Here is a 27151-nt window from a genome sequence, read left to right as displayed (position 1 = left end):
CAGTATAAATAGAGTACTGTGTTCCCTGTCTTTTTAAAGGATCACCTATATTTTGAGGTCCTTAGTTCTTCTTTCTGATAGTTCACATTAGATATTTTGATTAAGGGTATGCACCAATAAAAGGTTATCAAGCCTGTTTCTTTTAAACACTTTCCTAAAGAAGATAAAACATTTAAATAATAGTATTATGAAGTTTATCTGTGTGCACAAGGAAAGTGTCTCCCTAGTTTGCTAATTGATGCCCAGGCACTCCAGGAAAGTGGACCCAGCTCATTATCGGGCACCTAGGCACCACAGGAATGTGACCCCTGCTTAATAATAGCTTCCTAGGAACCTTAAAGGAAAGTGGCCCCTGCTCACTTATATGCACTCAGGTACTGCTTTCCAGTAAGTGCCAAGGCGATCCAGTAAAGTGGCACCTGCTCGCGAATAGCCACCTAGGATCCATCAAGGCTTAGCAATATTTACCCAGTCACCCCGGGAAAGTTGCCCCTGCTTATCAATAGGCACTCAAGCCTCCCAGGAAAGTGACCCTTGCTTGCCAATAGCCACCTAGGAACCTTAAAGAAAGTGGCCCCTGCTCACCAATATGTGCCCAGGCAGTGGGGTCACTAGGGGGTGCGGGGGGTGCGGGCCGCACCAGGGTGACACCCTCCAGGGGGTGACACCACCAAAAAAAAAAAAAAAAAAAATTAAAATACAATGTAGAGATGCATAGATATTTTTATTAGAGGGGCCAGCATTTGTGAACATTAGTAGGACTGGGGAAGTTGTAGACACTTAATTTTTTTGCCCCTTGAGCCAGCGCTGCAATTTCCACAAATAGTTTTCCCGGCTGCTTTTGCTTGTTTGTTCTTTGCTCCTCCTCTGCCCAATTTCACTATGAATGTTGTGGGCATGCCATGGGGCTTGCGAAGTTGCGCTGCTAGCCTAAACCTGCCTGCCTATCTGTGCTCACTGCTCAGTGACGTGTGGAGCAGTGGAGTCACTCACTACTGTGCTGTCTCTCTAAACGGGAACTGGGAAATCATGTGGGGGATGCCTGGCACCTGACCGCATGATTGTCTAACACTGTCTCTAAAGTGAAGGAGACACGTATGATGCCCACCAGACCGGTACGGTTACGGTACACTAAGTACACACTGAAGAGGTAGGAGGGGAGGGAGGGCGGGCGGGGGTCTGGGGGTGTGCAGAGAGCAGAGGTGCTTGGCCATAAGAAGCGGTAGGCACGCGACCTGGGGCTGTGCACTGACAGACTTGGAACAGAGTCAGAGAGCAGAATTTTCATAGTTTGCGCGCCTAAATCTTTTCTTTTTTGATTTATTTTTAGAGTGCTCTGTTTATCTTTCATTTGATGCTCTGCTGAGCCAGGGAGCAACTCTAGGGATGAGTTTTTTAATTAATGCAGTGCAGTTTACATATTTTGTATGTGTGTGTGTGTCTGAGTGTTTTTGTGTGTGTGTCTGAGTGTTTCTGTGTGTGTGCCTGAGTGTTTTTGTCTGTGTGTGTGTCTAAGTGTTTGTGTGTGTGCCTGAGTGTTTTTGTGTTTGTGTGTGTGCCTGAGTGTTTTTGTGTGTGTGTCTGTCTAAGTGTTTGTGTGTGTGCCAGAGTGTTTTTGTGTGTGTGTGTGTGCCTGAGTGTTTTTGTGTGTGTGTGTGTGTATCTGAGTGCTTTTGCGTATGTGTCTGAGTGTTTCTGTGTGTGTGCCTGAGTGTTTTGTGTGTGTGTGTCTAAGTGTTTGTGTGTGTGCCTGAGTGTTTTTGTGTGTGTGTGTGTGTCTAAGTGTTTGTGTGTGTGTCTGAGTGTTTTTGTGTGTGTCTGTGTCTAAGTGTTTGTGTGTGTGCCTGAGTGTTTTTGTGTGTGTGTGTGTGTGTGTCTGTCTGTCTAAGTGTTTGTGTGTGTGCCAGAGTGTTTTTGTGTGTGTGTGTGTGTGTGCCTGAGTGTTTTTGTGTGTGTGTGTGTATCTGAGTGCTTTTGTGTATGTGTCTGAGTGTTTCTGTGTGTGTGCCTGAGTGTTTTGTGTGTGTGTGTGTGTGTGTGTGTCTAAGTGTTTGTGTGTGTGCCTGAGTGTTTTTGTGTGTGTCTGTGTCTAAGTGTTTGTGTGTGTGCCTGAGTGTTTTTGTGTGTGTGTGTCAGAGTGTTTTTGTGTGTGTCTGAGTATGTTTCTAAGTGTGTCTGAGTGTGTCGGAGTGTTTGTATGTGTGTGTGCCTGTGTTTTTGTGTGTCTGCTTTCTGGGGGGAGGGGGGGGTGACACCATAAGTTGCCGCACCGGGTGACACCAACCCTAGTGACGCCACTGTGCCCAGGTTCCCCTGGGAAAGTGGCTCATGCTCACCAATAGGTACCCAATAACTCCAGGAATATGGGCTCAGCTTGTCAATAAGTGTCCAGGGACCCCAGGAAAGTGGGCCCTGCTCAGCAATAGCCACCTAGAAACACTCAAGGAAAGCAAACCCTTTTCTCCAATATGTGTCCAGGCACTCTGGTAAAGTGGCCCATGCTTGACCATTGATGCCCAGGTACTCTGGTAAAGTGGCTCCTGCTCGCTAATAGATAGTGACAGTGGTCCATGCTTAACAATAGATGCTGAGACTCCCCAGGAAAGTGGCCCTACTCACCAATACGCACCCAGGCACCTTGAGAAAGTGTTCCCTGCTCACTTATTAGTACCTAGGCACTCTGGAAAAGAAGCTCCTGCTTGTCAAATGCAACTAGGCACCACAGGAAAGTGGCCTCTACTCATCAATAGCCATCTAGGTACCCTCAAGGACAGTGGCAGCTGCTCAACAATACATGCCCAGGCACCCCTTGAAAGTGGCCCTTGCTCACCAATAGGTGCTCAGGCACCCCAGGAAAGTGGTCTATGCTTGTCAATAGGCTCCCATGCAATTTGAGAAAGTGGCCCCTGCTCGTTAATAGGCTCCCAGGCAATCAAGAAAAGTGGCCCATGCTCGTGGATAGCCACCTAGAAGAACTCAAGGAAAATGGCCCCTGATCACTAATACGAACCAAATCACTGTGGAAACTGGTCCCTGCTTGCCAGTAGGCACCCAGGCACCCCAGGAAATTTCCCAGAGTTCCATGGCTTTAAAAGCTGAAAAAGCATGTACAGATAATTTGAAATTCTGAAAACAATTTGCTTGACTTTTACGGAGGCAAATGTTTTTTTTTACACTGACAAATACTAAGATAACTATTTGCCAGATACTGTAACTAATCTTCCATTGCTGCTTTTTATCTTAGTTGAGAGCTTGTTAGTGAGTGCTGGACTTTTTCTGTGTGCTATATTAATGTATTATTTTTTTGTAATTTTCCCTGTTTGGGCCTTGCACCCAGGCCTGTCTGGGGTTAACTGCCTGTGACTCTGGTGACAGTGCAGCTTCCTGAGAGTGCTGTTTTGCACCCAGGGCTGTGCATGTTACAGGGTCATAGGATGTGTACCCAGTCCGGCCTGAGAGTGCTGACCCCACCCGTGTTTTGTATATGTTTGGGGAGATTACATAAGCCTGTGCACCCTCCATTTCTTCACAGTTGTTTGATTGTGAGCCTGCATTGTGTGGCTGTTTAGGGACCCAGGTTTTTGGAAGAGACCTTCACGAGGTACCTGAACTTTTCCCATTTGGACAGATGTGGTAACTAACCCTTCCATTGCTGCTTTTTATCTTAGTTGAGAGCTTGTGAGTGAGTGCTGGACTTTTTCTGTGTGCTATAATGTATTATTTTTTTTGTAATTTTCTCTGTTTGGGCCTTGCACCCAGGCCTGTCTGGGGTTAACTGCCTGTGACTCTGGTGACAGTGCAGCTTCCTGAGAGTGCTGTTGCACTGTGCTGTGCATGTTTCAGGGTCATAGGATGTGTACCTGGTCTGGCCTGAGAGTGCTGACCCCACCCGTGTTTTGTATATATATATATATATAAATATAAATATATATATATATATATAGTAGGCTTCTTTTTAGCCCATTAATGCTTTACACAGAGTAGAATAGTAGTATATCAGTCTGATCCCGCCTACTATGGTCAGTTCAGCGCCGAAATACCAGGCAATTCCTTTCTAAATAAGGAACACAGCAACCCCAGAAGATCGTTTCAGCCTTCATATAATATAAATATATATATATATATATTTTTATATATATATATATATATATTATACTTGTACAGGGCCCAAAAATTTGGTTCAACAAATCTTTCAAAATTAATATTTGAGGAAATTTGTGTCCTTGAATATTCGTCTGCTGCACTATTCGGTATTTGTTTCATTTAAAACTAAACGAAATCAAAATATTTGTTTAACATTTACATTCATTTTCGTTAAACAAATGTAAATGTTCCTTTGCTTCAGGGGAAAAAGTTCAGCTGTTGCTTATACTTACCTCTAACGCTCTGGAGAACCGTGCTTACCTTCTTAGAGCCCCGGTTTAGAGCTTAGAATGGCAAATCCCAGGGTCCTTCTCCTTTAATGCATGCGCTCTAGGATCTGCCGTGATAAGCCTCCTGTTAGCGCAGCCGGGGCTCTGAAAAGAAGGATCAAGGTTATTTCACCTCTTAAAGGTAATTTAAAGAAAACAAAGGAATACTGATTAATTTTGTCAGAATGTTTTTCGCTTTCTATAAATGTTGTTGGTTCATTTATTCTGATATTAGTCTATTCTTGTGAAAACAAAACGAATATCCATACTTATATATATCAATATGGACAGGTATATTGTATATATTTTTTTAAATATATATTAAATAAAAATAAAATTTTCTTGAACATTTATATTGTAAATATTTATATTCTAAAAACAAAACATGGAGTTAACAGTGTTTTAAAGGGATATGTTGTATGAGAATGGGGCTTGACTGGAAATGGGCTCAAAGGTGTTTATAGATATGTATATATTTGTATGTTTATGTACTGTATATACTGAATATCTATATATGTGTATACAAGGATGAATGTGTGCATATACATATGTAAGCATACATACACATAAATACACATATATAAAGTAAATACATACAAATATATACACATCTTTATACTATAACATATCCCTTTAAAACATTTTTTATATATTTATTTCAATAATAAACACATATTTTACACCTAATATTTGTATACACAGTAAATAAGTACCATACATTATTTTAATATGTTTTATATGTGTTTTGTAATATTTTTATTCTAGCCCTAACACTTTACTTCAGGTCACAAGTCACAGTAACGTTTTAAGCATTTTTATGTGTGAATTCTGAATTCCACCCTGTAAACTTTTGCCCTTGGGACAAATCTAGTACATGAATACCATCACTTTTATTGAGGTTTAGCTAAATGTCATTGCTGCTTTTCCACATCACAGAATCTCCTACTATTTCCGATATGGGGCAATAGGCAATGGTCCCTTCCAACACAGGAGGATTATTCAGTTAAATCTGTAGGGGGGGGGGGGGGGTTTCTGCTGATTTGGAGAAATTCCAAACTCTGCTTCACTGGATGATTTTTTTGATTACAGAAAGCAAGCAAGGGTGGCTGGGGAATTTAAAGGTTTAATGAAAACGATATTTGCGCTCATCTTTGTAATACCAGCGCACGCTAATGTCATCTGGTATTACAAGTTTACAGCAATACGAACATGACCTCGCATTAGCATCACTGGAATGCATTGCGCTCATGAGAGTGCGCTTCTATACAGGGAGTGCAGAATTATTAGGCAAATGAGTATTTTGACCACATCATCCTCTTTATGCATGTTGTCTTACTCCAAGCTGTATAGGCTCGAAAGCCTAACACCAATTAAGCATATTAGGTGATGTGCATCTCTGTAATGAGAAGGGGTGTGGTCTAATGACATCAACACCCTATATCAGGTGTGCATAATTATTAGGCAACTTCCTTTCCTTTGGCAAAATGGGTCAAAAGAAGGACTTGACAGGCTCAGAAAAGTAAAAAATAGTGAGATATCTTGCAGAGGGATGCAGCACTCTTAAAATTGCAAAGCTTCTGAAGCGTGATCATCGAACAATCAAGCGTTTCATTCAAAATAGTCAACAGGGTCGCAAGAAGCGCGTGGAAAAACCAAGGCACAAAATAACTGCCCATGAACTGAGAAAAGTCAAGCGTGCAGCTGCCAAGATGCCACTTGCCACCAGTTTGGCCATATTTCAGAGCTGCAACATCACTGGAGTGCCCAAAAGCACAAGGTGTGCAATACTCAGAGACATGGCCAAGGTAAGAAAGGCTGAAAGACGACCACCACTGAACAAGACACACAAGCTGAAACGTCAAGACTGGGCCAAGAAATATCTCAAGACTGATTTTTCTAAGGTTTTATGGACTGATGAAATGAGAGTGAGCCTTGATGGGCCAGATGGATGGGCCCGTGGCTGGATTGGTAAAGGGCAGAGAGCTCCAGTCAGACTCAGACGCCAGCAAGGTGGAGGTGGAGTACTGGTTTGGGCTGGTATCATCAAAGATGAGCTTGTGGGGCCTTTTCGGGTTGAGGATGGAGTCAAGCTCAACTCCCAGTCCTACTGCCAGTTTCTGGAAGACACCTTCTACAAGCAGTAGTACAGGAAGAAGTCTGCATCCTTCAAGAAAAACATGATTTTCATGCAGGACAATGCTCCATCACACGCGTCCAAGTACTCCACAGCGTGGCTGGCAAGAAAGGGCATAAAAGAAGAAAATCTAATGACATGGCCTCCTTGTTCACCTGATCTGAACCCCATTGAGAACCTGTGTTCCATCATCAAATGTGAGATTTACAAGGAGGGAAAACAGTACACCTCTCTGAACAGTGTCTGGGAGGCTGTGGTTGCTGCTGCACGCAATGTTGATGGTGAACAGATCAAAACACTGACAGAATCCATGGATGGCAGGCTTTTGAGTGTCCTTGCAAAGAAAGGTGGCTATATTGGTCACTGATTTGTTTTTGTTTTGTTTTTGAATGTCAGAAATGTATATTTGTGACTGTTGAGATGTTATATTGGTTTCACTGGTAAAAATAAATAATTGAAATGGGTATATATTTGTTTTTTGTTAAGTTGCCTAATAATTATGCACAGTAATAGTCACCTGCACACACAGATATCCCCCTAAAATAGCTATAACTAAAAACAAACTAAAAACTACTTCCAAAACTATTCAGCTTTGATATTAATGAGTTTTTTGGGTTCATTGAGAACATGGTTGTTGTTCAATAATAAAATTAATCCTCAAAAATACAACTTGCCTAATAATTCTGCACTCCCTGTAGGCTCCTATGGGAGCCTAGTTTTGATGCCTTCATAGAAGGCATCAGAACTTCAGCGCCAGGGAAGGGGTAAGTTGCACAGCAATGGCTGATATACATATATAAAAAAAATAGAAAGCAAATAATGCGCTACCACCCAATAAAAACTACAAATTAAGAACCAGCAAATTATAGTAACAAATACATTAAACAATACTATTTTCCACACACTGCTTCTCAACTTAGCAGTTTATAAATATTCATGAATGTTCAGAAAAATGCCCCTTTAATCAAAGGTGTAATGTTGGAAAACAGGTAATCGTGATGGTCCTCTATATCCCTTTTATTCAGCGTGTCTTATATTGCAGCTTCTCAGCACAGTCACATCAAAGACTCGTTTACAAAAAAATGCTGAAAAATATGAAGAAAGAGAAGTGCAGCACGCTCTAAGTGTAATCTGTTTGGTAGTTATCAATTATCAAAACCCCCTTCCCTGGGTATTACTCACAGGATCGTTCTGTATGAAGTGCGCATCAGGTTGCATACAACCATGGAGTTTGTTCCTCAGATAACCTCCCTCAGTGACATCTGGAAATCCTGTCCAACCGGAGAGATTGTTTCACTTTCCCACGGCAGTCCACAATCAAACATGGAAGGGATACCGCTCCAGTGTTTAAAGTATAACACGTTTATTGTGAAATAAAATATAAAAACTTACAAATCTATGTCTCTCAGCTCACCCAATAGGTGCCCACAACATCTGAGCCCTGGTAGCCTCCCTGAGACAATAACTTTAAAAACAGATATACATATATATTTATGTGTTAATATGTGTACATACACATATTAACACATACATATATATTTATATAAGCATATACATATATTTTTACTGGGAACACACAGTTTCCATAGAACGCAATGTAAAGGCACTTTTTTTCCTATGAAATGGAGAGTCCATGACGTCATTCCAATTACTAGTGGGATATTCAACTCCTGGCCAGCAGGAGGAGGCAAAGAGTACCCCAGCAAAGCTGTTAAGTGTAACTTCCCTTACCCATAATCCCCAGTCATTCTCTTTGCTTTTGTCAAGAGTGGATGTACGAAGTCGGTGTTTGAAGAATTTAATCCTTTTAATGGGTAGTTTTCCCTGCAAGCAAGGATTGGGGTCTAGCTGTGTCCACGTCAATCTCTTTAGAGTAGTGGTGGCTTTTAGCAGTTAGAAGGCGGTAAGGTAGTCTTAGGCTACCCCTATATAGAAAACCAGGGTTGGTTACACTGTTTTTTCTTTTCTCTCCATGTCCCTGCCAGCAGTCGATTGAGGCTGACAGACTGGGAAGTGCTGTGTCTGCTCCACAGCAGAAGATCCTGGAGGGTAAGTCCATTAATATCCTTATTTAAACCTTTCCCTTGGCAGGTATAACTGTTACTGTCATCAGGTAAAGTGAGGACTTTGAAAGGGTGACTAACTGGCACCTCTATGGTCCTCTTAGATGGGTCTGGAAACCTTAGTTATATCCCAGGTTGGGGATATCAGTTATTTGAGCAGCTTGGATCTACCGGAATCTCCTTAAACAGGTTTTGGTTCACTCATTGTTGGGTTTCCCTCTGACATAACTCAACTACCCTCATAGTTTTGTTTACAGTTGAAAATGGCACAGGGGGTTGAGGCTTTTATTTATTTGTGTGTACCTTGATAATGGAGCATCTACAGCCCTTTTAGCTGGTATTTTCCTCATTTACAGCAGCGGCACCTCCGGCTTCAGTAGAGGAGGCTACCGCTGACTGTGTTATGCTTATATTTTTATAACATCGATGCGCGCCATTATCTGATCTGCGGCGGCTTCTCCAGCTAGATGAGAGGAGACTACTGTTGGGCTTTTTTAGAAAATATTCTCTGGTAGTGCTATTTTAGGCAATCGCAATAAGCGCCAATACACTGACTGAAAGGTTTTCCCTACTGAACCTGCAAGTCCCATATTACGCTCCTGACACAGCACTCAGTTATGGTGCTTGCATAATACGGCACTTGCTAATGCATGCTTCTTTATTAGTAAGATGCTAGATAGCAATGACCACATTTGAAGGGTTTCTCCCCTCATCTGTTATCGAGTTAATTATTTAGAGGGGTCTTGCTGGTGCACTAAGCTTTAGGTGTTTAGCTTTTGTGTCAGCTCTATTTTATTATATGCAGCTATGTACCTTTACCTCATATTAGAAGACCGCCATTGTTGGCGGATACTATGGCGCAGCTAGTCAGCTATGTCTTGGAGGAGCTGTGAGCGTTCGCTCTGCTGAAAAGGAGAAATATGGTCTGTTTTTGTTTTCAGAGCCGTGAGAGTTGGGCTCTATACATAATAATTGTGTTTCTTTTGTTCCAACTCGTCTACATAGAGAGATCCTCTTCGACGGACATAAATTTCTGTTGGTGCCATTTTGGAAATAGCTTTTCTATTTCCCACTATGGGCAGTGAGGTTTGTGGTTTGAGCGCATTTTAGATGTCTTCATCATGTAATGTTAAGTACGATCTCTATGTGAGCCTCATTTAAACCTATTCAGCCTAGACCTTCATAGAGGTTTATTCTCCTCCTAAGGTGTTTTATATTAGTTTTGTATGTGTACTGAAAATACTGCCTCTAGGATATGAGGGATTAGTTTTTTTTATTATGAGAGTGCTTATTATAATAGATCATATATCCTACAATTGTATTTTTCATTTATTTTCTCATACTAAATACTGTGTTTTTGCTAGTATTTGTCACCATCTGGTGGCAATTTATTGCTAATGCATGCTCCTTTATTATACTGTCATGTATTAAGGTGCATTACATTTCCCTCTCATTCTGTAGATAAATCTTGAGGGTCTCTCATATGAATAATCTTGTTCTCTGTTCTATTTAGCAGGAATTCATATATTAGTTATACCCACCTTTTCTTTTCAAGTACAGGTATATACTAGGCATTGCTATCAACATAATGTCCAATTATCCTGTCTTACATTCCTGTATGTTTTAGGGATAATTTCCATCTTCATGGTTTATCCCTATCTTTTTACAGTACGGTTTAATTAGACAATGTTTTAAACATTTTAAACTGCCGCAGGGCAGTATTCCAACATGATAATGACCCCAAACACACCTCTAAGATGATCACTGCCTTGCTAAAGAAGCTGAGAGTAAAGGTGATGGACTGGCCAAGCATGTCTCCAGACCTAAAGCCTATTGAGCATCTGTGGGGCATCCTCAAATGGAAGGTGGGGGAGCGCAAGGTCTCTAACGTCCACCAGCTCTGTGATGTCATCATGGAGGAGTGGAAGAGGACTCCAGTGGCAACCTGTGAAGCTCTGGTGAACTCTATGCCCAAGAGGGTTAAGGCAGTGCTGGAAAATAATGGTGGCAACGCAAAATATTGACACTTTGGGCCCAATTTGTACATTTCAACTTAGGGGTGTACTCACTTTTGTTGCCAACGGTTTAGACATTAATGGCTGTGTGTTGAGTTATTTTGAGGGGACAGCAAATTTACACTGCTATACAAATGTACACTCACTACTTTGCATTGTAGCAAAGTGTAATTTCTTCAGTGTTGTCACATGAAAATATATAATAAAATATTTACAAAAATGTGAGGGGTGTACTCACTTTTGTGAGATAATGTATATGTGTTAGGGATTATCCATGTTCGTGTTTTATTTTTGTTATTATTTTTTTTCTGCGGTTGAAAAATATATACGGGAGATTGTTATTGATCTGACCACTTGTGATTCAGTGGCAAAGTCTCCAATCTACCAGCTGGATTCCAGTTTTAACCCTAGCTATCCTTACAGCTGTGTATTCAGCAATGCTATGGCATTTAGGGGAAGTCTACATAAAGTAAGCTATAGTATATAAGTGAGTCATTATGACTATTTCATTTATAGTATGATTTTAGGGATTATCAACATTTATTTGATTTATCTCTATCCTGATTCATTATGATTCAGTATAGGTATATACTGTTATTGTTATAAGCATCATAATTGCTTAATTTGCTTGATACATTTTAAATGTATGCTCTAGGGATTATTAACCTTTTTTGTCCCTTTAGAGCTTATGTTATAAGCTTTTCCAGGCTTATTTTATATATTCTTCTATTCTCTTTTTAATTTGTAGCCATAAATTTTGTACTTAGCCTCTACTCCTTGAATCTTACATGGGTTCGATGGGGCTCTTCTGACACCAGCCAGATGTTAAGGAATTACGGTGGCATCTGTCCTGGACTATATCTTGGTTCAGGTGCCTTTTTTTCTTTTTGTAAGATGTTAGTGTCTATTCTACATTCCCACGGGTGGAAAGTGAATCTGGAGAAGAGTTCCCTGGTGCCAGACACCAGGGTGTCTTTCTTAGGATAGGTTATAGATTCTCTATCTATTAAGATTTTGCTGATGAAGGTCAGGAAATCCAAACTTCTGACTTCCTGCATGTCACTACAGTCCTCAACCTGTCCATCTGTGGCTCAGTGTATGGAAGTAATTGGTCTGATGTCTGCTTCCATGGACATCATTCCATTTGCTTGGTTCCATCTGAGACCCCTACAGTTATGCATGCTCAGACAATGGAACGGAGACCACTCAGACCTATCATGGAGGATAGCTCTGGTTCCCCTAACTAGAGTCTCTCTATCTTGGTGGTCTCTCTATCTTTGTGGTTTACACAGGACCATCTGTCTCAGGGTACATGCTTCCTAAGACCATCCTGGGTGATTGTAACCATGGACACCAGACTTTCAGGATGGGGAGCAGTTTGGGGTTCTTTAAAGGCTCAGGGTCTTTGGACTCAAGAAGAGTCTTTTATTCCCATAAGCATCTTGGAGTTGAGAGCAATTTACACAGCCTCATCAGTCTGGCCTCAACTAGCTAAAGTCCGGTTTATCAGATTTAAATCTGACAATATCTCCTCTGTAGCTTACATCATCCTTAGCAATGAAGGAGGTGACTCACATTCTCCAGTGGGCGGAGTCTCATAATTGTCTCCTCTCTGCCTTCCGCATTCCCAGGGGTGGAAAACTGGGAAGAGTTTTTTCTGAGTAGGCAGACTTTTCATTTCAGGGAGTTGGCTCTCCACCCAGAGGTTTTCAAATGATAATTCTCAAGTGGGGGGTTGGATTTGATGGCGTCACGTCTAAACGCCAAACTTCCAAAGTATGGTTCAAGATCAAGAGAGCCACAGACCGCTCTGATTGACGCTCTAGTGGTGCCTTACAACTTCAGTCTCGCATACCTGTTCCCCATGTTTGCTCTCCTTCTTTGAGTCATTGCTCATATCAAGCAGAAGATGGCATCTGTAATTCTAATAGCTCCTGCATGGCCTCGCAGGATCTGGGTCGCGGATCTGGTGAAGATGTCTTCTCTTCCACCTTGGAGGTTACCTCTGAGGAAGTACCTTCTACTTCAGGGTCCATTTCTCCATCTAATCCTGGATTCTCTGAAGCTGACTGCTTGGAGATTAAATGCCTAGTTCTGTCCAGACGTGTTTTTTTTGAAGCGGTCATTGATCTATGCTTCAGGCTCGTAAACCTGTTTGTCGCAGGATTTACCATAAGGTATGGCGCAAATGTCTTTTTTGGTGCAAATCTCAGGGTTTCTCCTGGAGCCGGGTGAGAATTCCCCATATTTTATCTTTTCTTCAGGATGGCCTAAAGAAAGGTTTGTCAGTCAGTGCTCTGAAGGGTCAGATTTCTGGACTATCTATTGTTTTGCACAAACGTCTGGCAGATTTTCCAGATGTTCAAGCTTTTGTTCAGGTCCTGGTCAGAATCAGGTCTGTGTTTAAACCTGTTGCTCCTACTTGGAGCCTTAACCTAGTTCTTAATGTTTTATATCAGGCTCTGTTTCAGCCGATGCATGTTGTTGATATAAAGTTGTAATCTTGGAAGGTTCTATTTCTCCCTGCTATTTCTTCCACTTGCAGAGTTTCTGAGCTTTCAGCCCTGCAATGTGATTTCCCCATACCTTATTTTTCATGCAGATAAGGCGGTCCTTCGTACTAAATTGGAGTTTCTCCCTAAGGTGGTGTCGGATCGAACCATTAATTAAGAAATTGTTGTTCCTTCTTTTTGTCCTAATCCTTCTTCTCATAATGAACGTCTTTTGCATAACTTGGATGTTGTGCGTGCTCTAAAATTTTACCTACAAGCTACTAAAGATAGATTTCGGCAATCTTCTGCCCTGTTTGTTGTTTTCTCTGGAAAGTGTAAGGGTCAGAAGGCCTCTTCTGCTACTCTTTCCCTCTGGTTAAGAAGTATGATTCGTTTTGCTTATGAGACTGCTGGACAGCAGCCTCCTGAGAGAATTACGGCTCTTTCCACTTGGGCTGTCTCCTCATCTTAGGTTTTCAAAATGAAGCTTCTGTGGAATAGATTTGCAAGGTGACAACACGGTCCTCTGCATATTTTTTCCAAATTCTACAAATTTGATACTTTTGCCTTGGCTAAGGCCTCTTTTGGGAGAAATGCACTTTAAGCGGGGGTGCCTTTTGTTTAGGTCCTCCTGTCTTGTTCTCCCTCCCTGTTCATTCTGTGTCCTCTAGCTTGGGTATTGGTTCCCACTAGTAATTGGAATGATGTTGTGGACTCTCCATGCCATAGGAAAGAAAACAAAATTTATGCTTACATGATAAATTTCTTTCTTTCCGGGCATGGAGAGTCTACGACCCTGCCCTCTTTTTAAATTATAATTCGGCAGTTTTTTTTAGTAAACCTCAGGCACCTCTATTCCCTTGTGTTTCTTCTTTTTCTATTTTCCTTCTGCTGAATGACTGTGGATTATGGGTAAGGGAAGTTACACTTAACAGCTTTGCTGGGGTGCTCTTTGCCTACTCCTGCTGGCCAGGAGTTGAATATCCCACTAGAAATTAGAATGACGTTGTGGACTCTCCATGCCCGGAAAGAAAGAAATTTATCAGGTAAGTGTAAATTTTGTTTTACTAGCTTTAACCCCAAAATACTGCCTAGTGCAGTAATTTTATTAAAAAATAAAAATGCTGCAATCTTTATTTTTTAATAAACAACACTAGACAGTATTTCGGGGGATTTGGGGCACATTAACCAGAAATCTGATCTCTGGTTAATTTATATGCGCTAATTGCTAATTGTCTATGAGATGATTAGACAGGTCAGTGTGCATCAGATGATTAGACAGGTTAGTATGCATCAGATGATTAGACAGGTTAGTGTGTATCAGGTGATTAGACAGGTTAGTGTGCATCAAATGATTAGACAGGTTAGTGTGTATCAGGTGATTAGACAGGTTAGTGTGCATCAAATGATTAGACAGGTTAGTGTGTATCAGGTGATTAGACAGGTTAGTGTGCATCAGATGATTAGACAGGTTAGTATGCATCAGATGATTAGACAGGTTAGTGTGTATCAGGTGATTAGACAGGTTAGTGTGCATCAAATGATTAGACAGGTTAGTGTGCATCAAATGATTAGACAGGTTAGTGTGCATCAGATGATTAGACAGGTTAATGTGTATCACATGATTAGACAGGTTAGTGTGTATCACATTATTAGACAGGTTAGTGTGTATCAGATGATTAGACAGGTTAGTGTTTATCACATGATTAGACAGGTTAGTGTTCTTTAGGTGATTAGACAGGTTAGTGTGCATCAGACAATTAGACAGGTTAGTGTGCATCAGACGATTAGACAGGTTAGTGTGCATCAGATGATTAGACAGGTTAGTGTGTATCAGATGATTAGACAGGTTAGTGTATATCACATGATTAGACAGGTCAGTGCGCATCAGATGATTAGACAGGTTAGTATGCATCACATGATTAGACAGGTTAGTGTGTATCACATGATTAGACAGGTTAGTGTGCATCAGATGATTAGACAGGTTAGTGTGTATCACATGATTAGACAGGTTAGTGTGTATCACATGATTAGACAGGTTAGTGTGCATCATATGATTAGACAGGTTAGTGTGTATCAGATGATTAGACAGGTTATTGTGTATCAGATGATTAGACAGGTTAGTGTGTATCACATGATTAGACAGGTTAATGTGCATCAGATGATTAGACAGGTTAGTGTGCATCAGATGATTAGACAGGTTAGAGTGTATCATATGATTAGACAGGTTAGTGTGCATCAGATTATTAGACAGGTTAGAGTGTATCAGATGATTAGACAGGTTAGTGTGCATCAGATGATTAGACAGGTTAGAGTGTATCAGATGATTAGACAGGTTAGTGTGTATCATATGATTAGACAGGTTAGTGTGTATCACATGATTAGACAGGTTTGTGTGTATCAGATGATTAGACAGGTTAGAGTGTATCAGATGATTAGACAGGTTAGTGTGTATCATATGATTAGACAGGTTAGTGTGTATCATATGATTAGACAGGTTAGAGCGCATCAAATGATTAGACAGGTTAGGGTGCATCAGATGATTAGAAATGTTAGGGTGCATCAGATGATTAGACAGGTTAGAGTGTATCACATGATTACACAGGTTAGTGTATCAGATGATTAGACAGGTTAGTGTGTATCACATGATTAGAAAGGTTAGTGTATCAGATGATTAGACAGGTTAGTGTGAATGACATGATTAGACAGGTTAGTGTGTATCACATGATTACACAGGTTAGTGTATCAGATGATTAGACAGGTTAGTGTGTATCACATGATTAGAAAGGTTAGTGTATCAGATGATTAGACAGGTTAGTGTGTATCACATGATTAGACAGGTTAGTGTGTATCAGACGATTAGACAGGTTAGAGTGTATCAGATGATTAGACAGGTTAGAGTGTATCAGATGATTAGACAGGTTAGTGTATCAGATGATTAGACAGGTTAGTGTGTATCAGACGATTAGACAGGTTAGTGTGCATCATATGATTAGACAGGTTAATGTGTATCACATGATTAGAAAGGTTAATGTGTATCAGATGATTAGACAGGTTAGTGTGCATCAGATGATTAGACAGGTTAGTGTGTATCAGGTGATTAGACAGGTTAGTGTCTATGAGATGATTGGACAGGTCAGTGCAGTGGCGTAGCGTGGGGGGGGGCCACAGGGGCGGTTGCCCCGGGCGCATAATTCTGAGGGGCGCTTCCAGCCTCAACTTAGCAAAGGGAAGAAGGGAGGCTAAAAAATCTGACAGGTGCCCAACTCTGTTCTGCAACCCGTCAGGAATGTGGTGATGTCACGTCACGGTCGCACATTCCGTCGGGTTGCAGATTTTGATGTCTCGAGAGACTGAGGAATTTGAAGTGACTGTGAAGTGTGAACTGAAGTGTTATCCGGACCATTACCTGCTACATCACTTTGTCCATCCCATTCCTAGCGTGCAGGTCAGGAGGGAAGAAGAAGAAGAGCAGCAGAGTCAGACTGTCAAGCACGCCGCGACTAAGGTAAGGTATCAGGACCAGACTTACTTATAGCTCTGCTTTTGCCTGATACTAGCAACGCGCAAAATGCAGCTTAATTATGGTTATATTATTACCCAACAAGTAAGTTCCTTTCCAACAAAGGACCCAGAGCGAGCTAGAATGCCATGCATTGCCGGGGGCACTTTTTAAGGATCTCTAAGCAGAGGGAGGGGGAGGAATCCTTAAAAATTGCAATAAATCTCTTTCAAATCCACCTACCCGTGACACTGGTGGCAGCATGGCTGGGCTCTGCCTTTCTGTTAACCCCAGTTACCTAGTTAGTGGGAATGTGGGATGGTGGGGTGATCAGAGACCATACTTTCATGTTTGACCGGTTTACAACTTACGCCATCTTGTCCTTGCACAAAAAAAAGTATATTTGTAACAAAAATGAGACCTTGTTTCCTGTATTTGATTTTTCCCCTCCATGATCTTCCCAGGGCAGAAGTAGATTTAGGGATTTGTGTGCTGTCTGGCACCAGGATTGTGCTGCTCACCAGGCATTTCACTGTGTTTGTCTCCTATCATAGGAGTCCTATGAATTCACCATCTCGAATCTATTTCTTGCTGGACTCCTAGGGTGTGGACTTTTACCGATTTTTAGGGTGTGGGTGCTCATTGCCTTTTTTATATACATTAAACCCACCCTTACTGTATTTAAAGTAAAAAAAAATAACTATAATTTGTGTTGGTAAATAAATTTAACAGCACCCCCTAAATACCATACACCCTCCCCCCATATATGTATGTAATGCTGGGTTGTCTGTCCCATGCCCCTTTTATATTGATTACTTACAATTGTTATATTTATTAAGGTAGAATATATACCCCACTTTTATATGTCATTGGCACCCAAAAGACAGTCTGCCCAGCAGGGACAACCTTATGTAACAGCTGCCAACCTGTGTGTCCCCTTTTTCTCTTTTTAACGACTTACCAAAAACCTATTGCACCACATATACAATATGGGGTGCTGCAATGTGGGGGTGGGTGCACCCTGTGGTCTGCAGTATTTGTACCATGAAGTTTCACAGATCAGGGCGTCACCACCAGATGGGGGTTAAGGGGGGCTTTCCCCCATGTGTAAAACTAGAATAAATCTTAAAATGTAATATTGTATATATTTGCCCAGCTCTGGAGAGCTGCAGGCTCCTAGATTCAAAGCAAATTTGCCAATCCCATTCCCTACTGTACTGGTGGAAGAGACTCCGTCACAGCTAATGGGTTAGGGGGGGGCGCAATACTTGCCTTGCCCTGGGCGCTGACAACCCACGCTACGCCACTGGGTCAGTGTGCATCAGATGATTAGACAGGTTAGTGTCTATGAGATGATTGGACAGGTCAGTGTGCATCAGATGATTAGACAGGTTAGTGTCTATGAGATGATTAGACAGGTCAGTGTGCATCAGATGATTAGACAGGTTAGTATGCATCAGATGATTAGACAGGTTAGTGTGTATCAGGTGATTAGACAGGTTAGTGTGCATCAAATGATTAGACAGGTTAGTGTGCATCAAATGATTAGACAGGTTAGTGTGCATCAGATGATTAGACAGGATAATGTGTATCACATGATTAGACAAGTTAGTGTGTATCACATGATTAGACAGGTTAGTGTGTATCAGATGATTAGACAGGTTAGTGTATATCACATGATTAGACAGGTTAGTGTTTATCACATGATTAGACAGGTTAGTGTTCTTTAGGTGATTAGACAGGTTAGTGTGCATCAGACAATTAGACAGGTTAGTGTGCATCAGACGATTAGACAGGTTAGTGTGCATCAGATGATTAGACATGTTAGTGTGTATCAGATGATTAGACAGGTTAGTGTATATCACATGATTAGACAGGTCAGTGTGCATCAGATGATTAGACAGGTTAGTATGCATCACATGATTAGACAGGTTAGTGTGTATCACATGATTAGACAGGTTAGTGTGCATCAGATGATTAGACAGGTTAGTGTGCATCAGATGATTAGACAGGTTAGTGTGTATCACATGATTAGACAGGTTAGTGTGTATCACATGATTAGACAGCTTAGTCTGTATCACATGATTAGACAGGTTAGTGTGTATCAGATGATTAGACAGGTTATTGTGTATCAGATGATTAGACAGGTTAGTGTGTATAACATGATTAGACAGGTTAATGTGCATCAGATGATTAGACAGGTTAGTGTGCATCAGATGATTAGACAGGTTAGAGTGTATCATATGATTAGACAGGTTAGTGTGCATCAGATTATTAGACAGGTTAGAGTGTATCAGATGATTAGACAGGTTAGTGTGTATCATATGATTAGACAGATTAGTGTGTATCACATGATTTGACAGGTTTGTGTGTATCAGATGATTAGACAGGTTAGAGTGTATCACATGATTAGACAGGTTAGTGTGTATCATATGATTAGACAGGTTAGTGTGTATCATATGATTAGACAGGTTAGAGCGCATCAAATGATTAGACAGGTTAGGATGCATCAGATGATTAGAAATGTTAGGGTGCATCAGATGATTAGACAGGTTAGAGTGTATCAGACGATTATACAGGTTAGTGTGTATCACATGATTAGACAGGTTAGTGTGTATCACATGATTAGACAGGTTAGTGTATCAGATGATTAGACAGGTTAGTGTGTATCACATGATTAGAAAGGTTAGTGTATTAGATGATTAGACAGGTTAGTGTGTATCACATGATTAGACAGGTTAGTGTGTATCAGACGATTAGACAGGTTAGAGTGTATCAGATGATTAGACAGGTTAGAGTGTATCAGATGATTAGACAGGTTAGTGTGTATCAGATGATTAGACAGGTTATTTTGTATCACATGATTAGACAGGTTAGAGTGTATCATATGATTAGACAGGTTAGTGTGTATCAGATGATTAGACAGGTTAGGGTGCATCAGATGATTAGAAATGTTAGGGTGCATCAGATGATTAGACAGGTTAGAGTGTATCAGATGACTAGACAGGTTAGTGTGCATCAGATGATTAGACAGGTTAGAATGTATCAGATGATTAGACAGGTTAGTGTGTATCATATGATTAGACAGGTTAGTGTGTATCATATGATTAGACAGGTTAGAGCGCATCAAATGATTAGACAGGTTAGGGTGCATCAGATGATTAGAAATGTTAGGGTGCATCAGATGATTAGACAGGTTAGTGTGTATCAGATGATTAGACAGGTTAGTGTGCATCAGATGATTATATAGGTTAGTGTGTAGCACATGATTGGACAGGTTAGTGTGTATCACATGATTAGATAGGTTAGTGTGTATCAGACGATTAGACAGGTTAGTGTGTATCACATAATTAGACAGGTTAGTGTGTATCACATGATTAGACAGGTTAGTGTGTATCACATGATTAGACAGGTTATTGTGTATCACATGATTAGACTGGTTAGAGTGTATCAGATGATTAGACAGGTTAGAGTATATCAGATGATTAGACAGGTTAGTGTATCAGATGATTAGACAGGTTAGTGTGTATCAGACGATTAGACAGGTTAGAGTGTATCAGATGATTAGACAGGTTAGTGTGTATCAGACGATTAGACAGGTTAGAGTGTATCAGATGATTAGACAGGTTAGTGTGTATCAGACGATTAGACAGGTTAGAGTGTATCAGATGATTAGACAGGTTAGTGTGCATCAGATGATTAGACAGGTCAGTGCGCATCAGATGATTAGACAGGTTAGTATGCATCACATGATTAGACAGGTTAGTGTGTATCACATGATTAGACAGGTTAGTGTGCATCAGATGATTAGACAGGTTAGTGTGTATCACATGATTAGACAGGTTAGTGTGTATCACATGATTAGACAGGTTAGTGTGCATCAGATGATTAGACAGGTTAGTGTGTATCAGATGATTAGACAGGTTATTGTGTATCAGATGATTAGACAGGTTAGTGTGTATCACATGATTAGACAGGTTAATGTGCATCAGATGATTAGACAGGTTAGTGTGCATCAGATGATTAGACAGGTTAGAGTGTATCATATGATTAGACAGGTTAGTGTGCATCAGATTATTAGACAGGTTAGAGTGTATCAGATGATTAGACAGGTTAGTGTGCATCAGATGATTAGACAGGTTAGAGTGTATCAGATGATTAGACAGGTTAGTGTGTATCATATGATTAGACAGGTTAGTGTGTATCACATGATTAGACAGGTTTGTGTGTATCAGATGATTAGACAGGTTAGAGTGTATCAGATGATTAGACAGGTTAGTGTGTATCATATGATTAGACAGGTTAGTGTGTATCATATGATTAGACAGGTTAGAGCGCATCAAATGATTAGACAGGTTAGGGTGCATCAGATGATTAGAAATGTTAGGGTGCATCAGATGATTAGACAGGTTAGAGTGTATCAGACGATTATACAGGTTAGTGTGTATCACATGATTAGACAGGTTAGTGTGTATCACATGATTAGACAGGTTAGTGTATCAGATGATTAGACAGGTTAGTGTGTATCACATGATTAGAAAGGTTAGTGTATCAGATGATTAGACAGGTTAGTGTGTATCACATGATTAGACAGGTTAGTGTGTATCAGACGATTAGACAGGTTAGAGTGTATCAGATGATTAGACAGGTTAGTGTATCAGATGATTAGACAGGTTAGTGTGTATCAGACGATTAGACAGGTTAATGTGTATCACATGATTAGAAAGGTTAATGTGTATCAGATGATTAGACAGGTTAGTGTGCATCAGATGATTAGACAGGTTAGTGTGTATCAGGTGATTAGACAGGTTAGTGTCTATGAGATAATTGGACAGGTCAGTGTGCATCAGATGATTAGACAGGTGAGTATGCATCGGATGATTAGGCAGGTTAGTGTGTATCAGGTGATTAGACAGGTTAGTGTCTATGAGATGATTGGACAGGTCAGGGTGCATCAGATGATTAGACAGGTTAGTGTCTATGAGATGACTGGACAGGTCAGTGTGCATCAGATGATTAGACAGGTTAGTGTCTATGAGATGATTAGACAGGTCAGTGTGCATCAGATGATTAGACAGGTTAGTGTGCATCAGATGATTAGACAGGTTAGTGTGTATCAGGTGATTAGACAGGTTAGTGTGCATCAAATGATTAGACAGGTTAGTGTGCATCAAATGATTAGACAGGTTAGTGTGCATCAGATGATTAGACAGGTTAATGTGTATCACATGATTAGACAGGTTAGTGTGTATCACATTATTAGACAGGTTAGTGTGTATCAGATGATTAGACAGGTTAGTGTATATCACATGATTAGACAGGTTAGTGTTTATCACATGATTAGACAGGTTAGTGTGCATCAGATGATTAGACAGGTTAGTGTGTATCAGATGATTAGACAGGTTATTGTGTATCAGATGATTAGACAGGTTAGTGTGTATCACATGATTAGACAGGTTAATATGCATCAGATGATTAGACAGGTTAGTGTGCATCAGATGATTAGACAGGTTAGAGTGTATCATATGATTAGACAGGTTAGTGTGCATCAGATGATTAGACAGGTTAGAGTGTATCAGATGATTAGACAGGTTAGAGTGTATCATATGATTAGACAGGTGAGTGTTTATCACATGATTAGACAGGTTTGTGTGTATCCGATGATTAGACAGGTTAGAGTGTATCAGATGATTAGACAGGTTAGTGTGTATCATATGATTAGACAGGTTAGTGTGTATCATATGATTAGACAGGTTAGAGCGCATCAAATGATTAGACAGGTTAGTGTGCATCAGATGATTAGACAGGTTAGAGTGTATCAGATGATTAGACAGGTTAGTGTGTATCATATGATTAGACAGGTTAGTGTGTATCACATGATTAGACAGGTTAGTGTGCATCAGATGATTAGACAGGTTAGTGTGTATCACATGATTAGACAGGTTAGTGTGTATCACATGATTAGACAGGTTAGTGTGTATCAGATGATTAGACAGGTTATTGTGTATCAGATGATTAGACAGGTTAGTGTGTATCACATGATTAGACAGGTTAATGTGCATCAGATGATTAGACAGGTTAGTGTGCATCAGATGATTAGACAGGTTAGAGTGTATCATATGATTAGACAGGTTAGTGTGCATCAGATTATTAGACAGGTTAGAGTGTATCAGATGATTAGACAGGTTAGTGTGCATCAGATGATTAGACAGGTTAGAGTGTATCAGATGATTAGACAGGTTAGTGTGTATCATATGATTAGACAGGTTAGTGTGTATCACATGATTAGACAGGTTTGTGTGTATCAGATGATTAGACAGGTTAGAGTGTATCAGATGATTAGACAGGTTAGTGTGTATCATATGATTAGACAGGTTAGTGTGTATCATATGATTAGACAGGTTAGAGCGCATCAAATGATTAGACAGGTTAGGGTGCATCAGATGATTAGAAATGTTAGGGTGCATCAGATGATTAGACAGGTTAGAGTGTATCAGACGATTATACAGGTTAGTGTGTATCACATGATTAGACAGGTTAGTGTGTATCACATGATTAGACAGGTTAGTGTATCAGATGATTAGACAGGTTAGTGTGTATCACATGATTAGAAAGGTTAGTGTATCAGATGATTAGACAGGTTAGTGTGTATCACATGATTAGACAGGTTAGTGTGTATCAGACGATTAGACAGGTTAGAGTGTATCAGATGATTAGACAGGTTAGTGTATCAGATGATTAGACAGGTTAGTGTGTATCAGATGATTAGACAGGTTATTTTGTATCACATGATTAGACAGGTTAGAGACAGGTTAGTGTGTATCAGATGATTAGACAGGTTAGGGTGCATCAGATGATTAGAAATGTTAGGGTGCATCAGATGATTAGACAGGTTAGAGTGTATCAGATGACTAGACAGGTTAGTGTGCATCAGATGATTAGACAGGTTAGAATGTATCAGATGATTAGACAGGTTAGTGTGTATCATATGATTAGACAGGTTAGTGTGTATCATATGATTAGACAGGTTAGAGCGCATCAAATGATTAGACAGGTTAGGGTGCATCAGATGATTAGAAATGTTAGGGTGCATCAGATGATTAGACAGGTTAGTGTGTATCAGATGATTAGACAGGTTAGTGTGCATCAGATGATTATATAGGTTAGTGTGTATCACATGATTAGACAGGTTAGCTTAGTGTGTATCACATGATTAGACAGGTTAGTGTGTATCACATGATTAGACAGGTTATTGTGTATCACATGATTAGACAGGTTAGAGTGTATCAGATGATTAGACAGGTTAGAGTGTATCAGATGATTAGACAGGTTAGTGTATCAGATGATTAGACAGGTTAGTGTGTATCAGATGATTAGACAGGTTAGAATGTATCAGATGATTAGACAGGTTAGTGTGTATCAGACGATTAGACAGGTTAGAGTGTATCAGATGATTAGACAGGTTAGAGTGTATCAGATGATTAGACAGGTTAGTGTGTATCAGACGATTAGACAGGTTAGTGTGCATTAGATGATTAGATAGGTTATTGTGTATCACATGATTAGACAGGTTAGTGTGTATCATACGATTAGACAGGTTAGTGTGCATCAGATGATTAGACAGGTTAGTGTGTATCACATGATTAGACAGGTTAGTGTGTATCACATGATTAGACAGGTTAGTGTGTATCAGATGATTAGACAGGTTAGTGTGCATCAGATGATTAGACAGGTTAGTGTGTATCAGACGATTAGACAGGTTATTTTGTATCACATGATTAGATAGGTTAGAGTGTATCAGATGATTAGACAGGTTAGAGTGTATCAGATGATTAGACAGGTTAGTGTGCATCAGATGATTAGACAGGTTAGTGTGTATCAGACGATTAGAAAGGTTATTTTGTATCACATGATTAGACAGGTTAGAGTGTATCAGATGATTAGACAGGTTAGAGTGTATCAGACGATTAGACAGGTTTGTGTGCATCAGATGATTAGACAGGTTAGTGTGCATCAGATGATTAGACAGTGTGTATTAAGATAATTGGACAGGTTAGTGTGCATCAGATGATTAGACAGGTTATTGTGTATCAGACGATTAGACAGTGTGTATTAAGATAATTGGATAGGTTAGTGTGTATCAGATGATTAGACAGGTTAGTGTGCATCAGATGATTAGACAGTGTGTATTAAGATAATTGGACAGGTTAGTATTTAATGACCCTTTTTGAGACTGCAAAAATGAATTGTTTAACATATACAAGTCATATTAAGCGAGGCTGGAGCTGTTGCAAAGTGTGGTATTTTTCAGAGCTTCTGCAGTCATTTCTAACAATAAAAACTACTCATACAACTCTGCCTCCTAGTGCAAAATTTCTATGTTATATGTTTTCTTTTAAACAGTAGGTAAATGCTGCATCACAAGCTATTAAAACTTTTACAAAATCATTTATCGCCATCTAGTGGTTGAACACTGATAAGGCTTTTGCTACTCTTCAAAATGAAAGTATTCATTACCGACAATACAAACTGCTTACCTGCTCCAATAGATGATTTTCTTTTTTACAACCAAGCAGTCACTTAACCCCTGGGCTGCCAGTAACGTAAAGAAATAATTTGACCTCTTTGGCCGACAAGAGCACAAAAACAGAATAGAGTTGACCCCTTGATTGCCCCATACTTTTTTTCTGCCTAATATTTGAGGCAAAGGAGGCTTTGTACATTTAGATAACATCAGAGACTTTAAAGGGATAGGAAAGTCAAAATTAAACTTACATAATTTAGATAGACAGACACACAAAAGTAGGATGCTCAAGCCGACTCACGCTCTCAAACTGTGGCGTTCTTCCGTGTAGACACACGTGGTGGGAGTGGCGGTCACATGCACCCGGACGAGCCCCTGGACAGGCCAATAGCAAACGAACATCCACACAGAGTCCTAGCACTGAAGATCAGATCACACAATTGTGTGAAAAAACAGTTCATCTTTATTGAAGATTAAAAACAGCCGGAAACATCATAAAACCAAATGGAATAAAGAAACAAGGTGATAGGAGAGCCTCAGCCCCCCCCCACATCCTACGCGTTTCGTGCCTGTAGGCACTTGTTTACTGATAAATGGGAGGGCCAGGGACAGCTCCTTTTAAACTACAAGCCACCAATCCCATGAAACATGTATCCAATTGGAACGCAGCCAATTAGCATGTTTGATTACAAATTAACCCCTATCACCTATACAATGTTGCCCCACAGTAAATGATACTAATAGGAATCCTAATATGACTATGCATGACTTAAACATTTCTAATATTGTGAAATCCTAACAATCAGCCAGATTACAAGTTTTGCGTTATGGCTGCTCGTTAATTACTTGTACTTTATTTTCACCACTCAACTTTCATAGCGCTGCTATTACAGGTTTGCAAAAAGCAGGCTTGTGCGGGCGATATGGTTGCATTGAGCTCCATACCTCACCCAAATACAAGCGCTGCTTTGACGTGGTCGTGCACGATTTCCCCATATACATCAATGGGGAGAGCCGGCAAAAAAAAAGCCTAACACCTGCAATCAAGGAAACAAAAGCTCCGTAACGTAGCCCCATTGATGTCTATTGGTAAAGAAAAAGTTACCTTTAAACCTAACACCCTAACATAAAAACCACGTCTAAACACCCCTAATCTGCCGCCCCCGACATCGCCACACCACCGCTATAATAAACCTATTAACCCCTAAACCTAATGTAACCCTAACCCTAACACCCCCTAACAAATATAATTAAAATAAATCTAAATAAAACTTACAATTATTATCTAAATAATTCCTATTTAAAACTAAACTTACCTGTAAAATAAAGCCTAAGCTAGCTACAATATAACTAATAGTTATATTGTAGCTAGCTTTGGTTTTATTTTTATTTCACATCTGTATTTATTTTAACTAGGTAGACTAGTTAGTAAATAGTTATTAAATATTTACTAGCTACCTAGTTAAAATAAATACAAACTTACATGTGAAATAAAACCTAACCTGCCTTACACTAAAACCCTAACAATACAATAAGATAAAATAAATTAAATTAATACAATACATTTATCTAAATTACAAAAAAACAAAACACTAAATTACACAAAATACTTACAGTTTTCGAAGACCAGACATCCATCCTCATCCAGGCGGCAGAAGTCTTCATCCAAGCGGGCAGAAGTCCTCCTCGAAGCTGGCAGAAGTCTTCATCCAGATGGCATCCTTTATCTTCATCCATCCGGCATGGAGCGGGTCCTTCTTCAAGACATCCGGCGCGGAGCATCCTCTTCTTCCGATGGTCAACGAAGAATGAAGTTTCCCTTTAAGGTACATCATCCAATATGGCGTCCCTTACATTGGATGACGTACCTCCTAAGAAAGGAGTTAGACCTAGAAGAAAGGTATCTTATTATACAGCTTGAAATAGCAGGAACAAAGCTTACACTGTGTAATGTTTACGGTCCTAATAAAATAGATAAAGCCTTTTGGGCAAACTTACAGTATAGATTG

General features: G+C 40.1%; 1 long non-coding RNA gene across 1 annotated transcript; it reads right to left on the bottom strand.

Annotated features, from left to right (window-relative positions):
• Nucleotides 1-4448: 4448 nt before the first annotated feature.
• Nucleotides 4449-26929, bottom strand: LOC128642418 (uncharacterized). The gene is made up of 3 exons (XR_008399651.1): nucleotides 26757-26929; nucleotides 25444-25562; nucleotides 4449-4517 (listed from the first exon to the last, which is right to left on the bottom strand). It is a non-coding gene; the product is annotated as an uncharacterized LOC128642418 (long non-coding RNA).
• Nucleotides 26930-27151: the final 222 nt, after the last annotated feature.

Source organism: Bombina bombina, chromosome 11 (assembly GCF_027579735.1).
Source record: "Bombina bombina isolate aBomBom1 chromosome 11, aBomBom1.pri, whole genome shotgun sequence".
NCBI classification, from domain to species: Eukaryota; Metazoa; Chordata; class Amphibia; order Anura; family Bombinatoridae; genus Bombina; species Bombina bombina.
The sequence above is the reverse complement of the archived record's forward strand: the minus strand, read 5'-3'. Positions and strand labels throughout refer to the sequence as shown.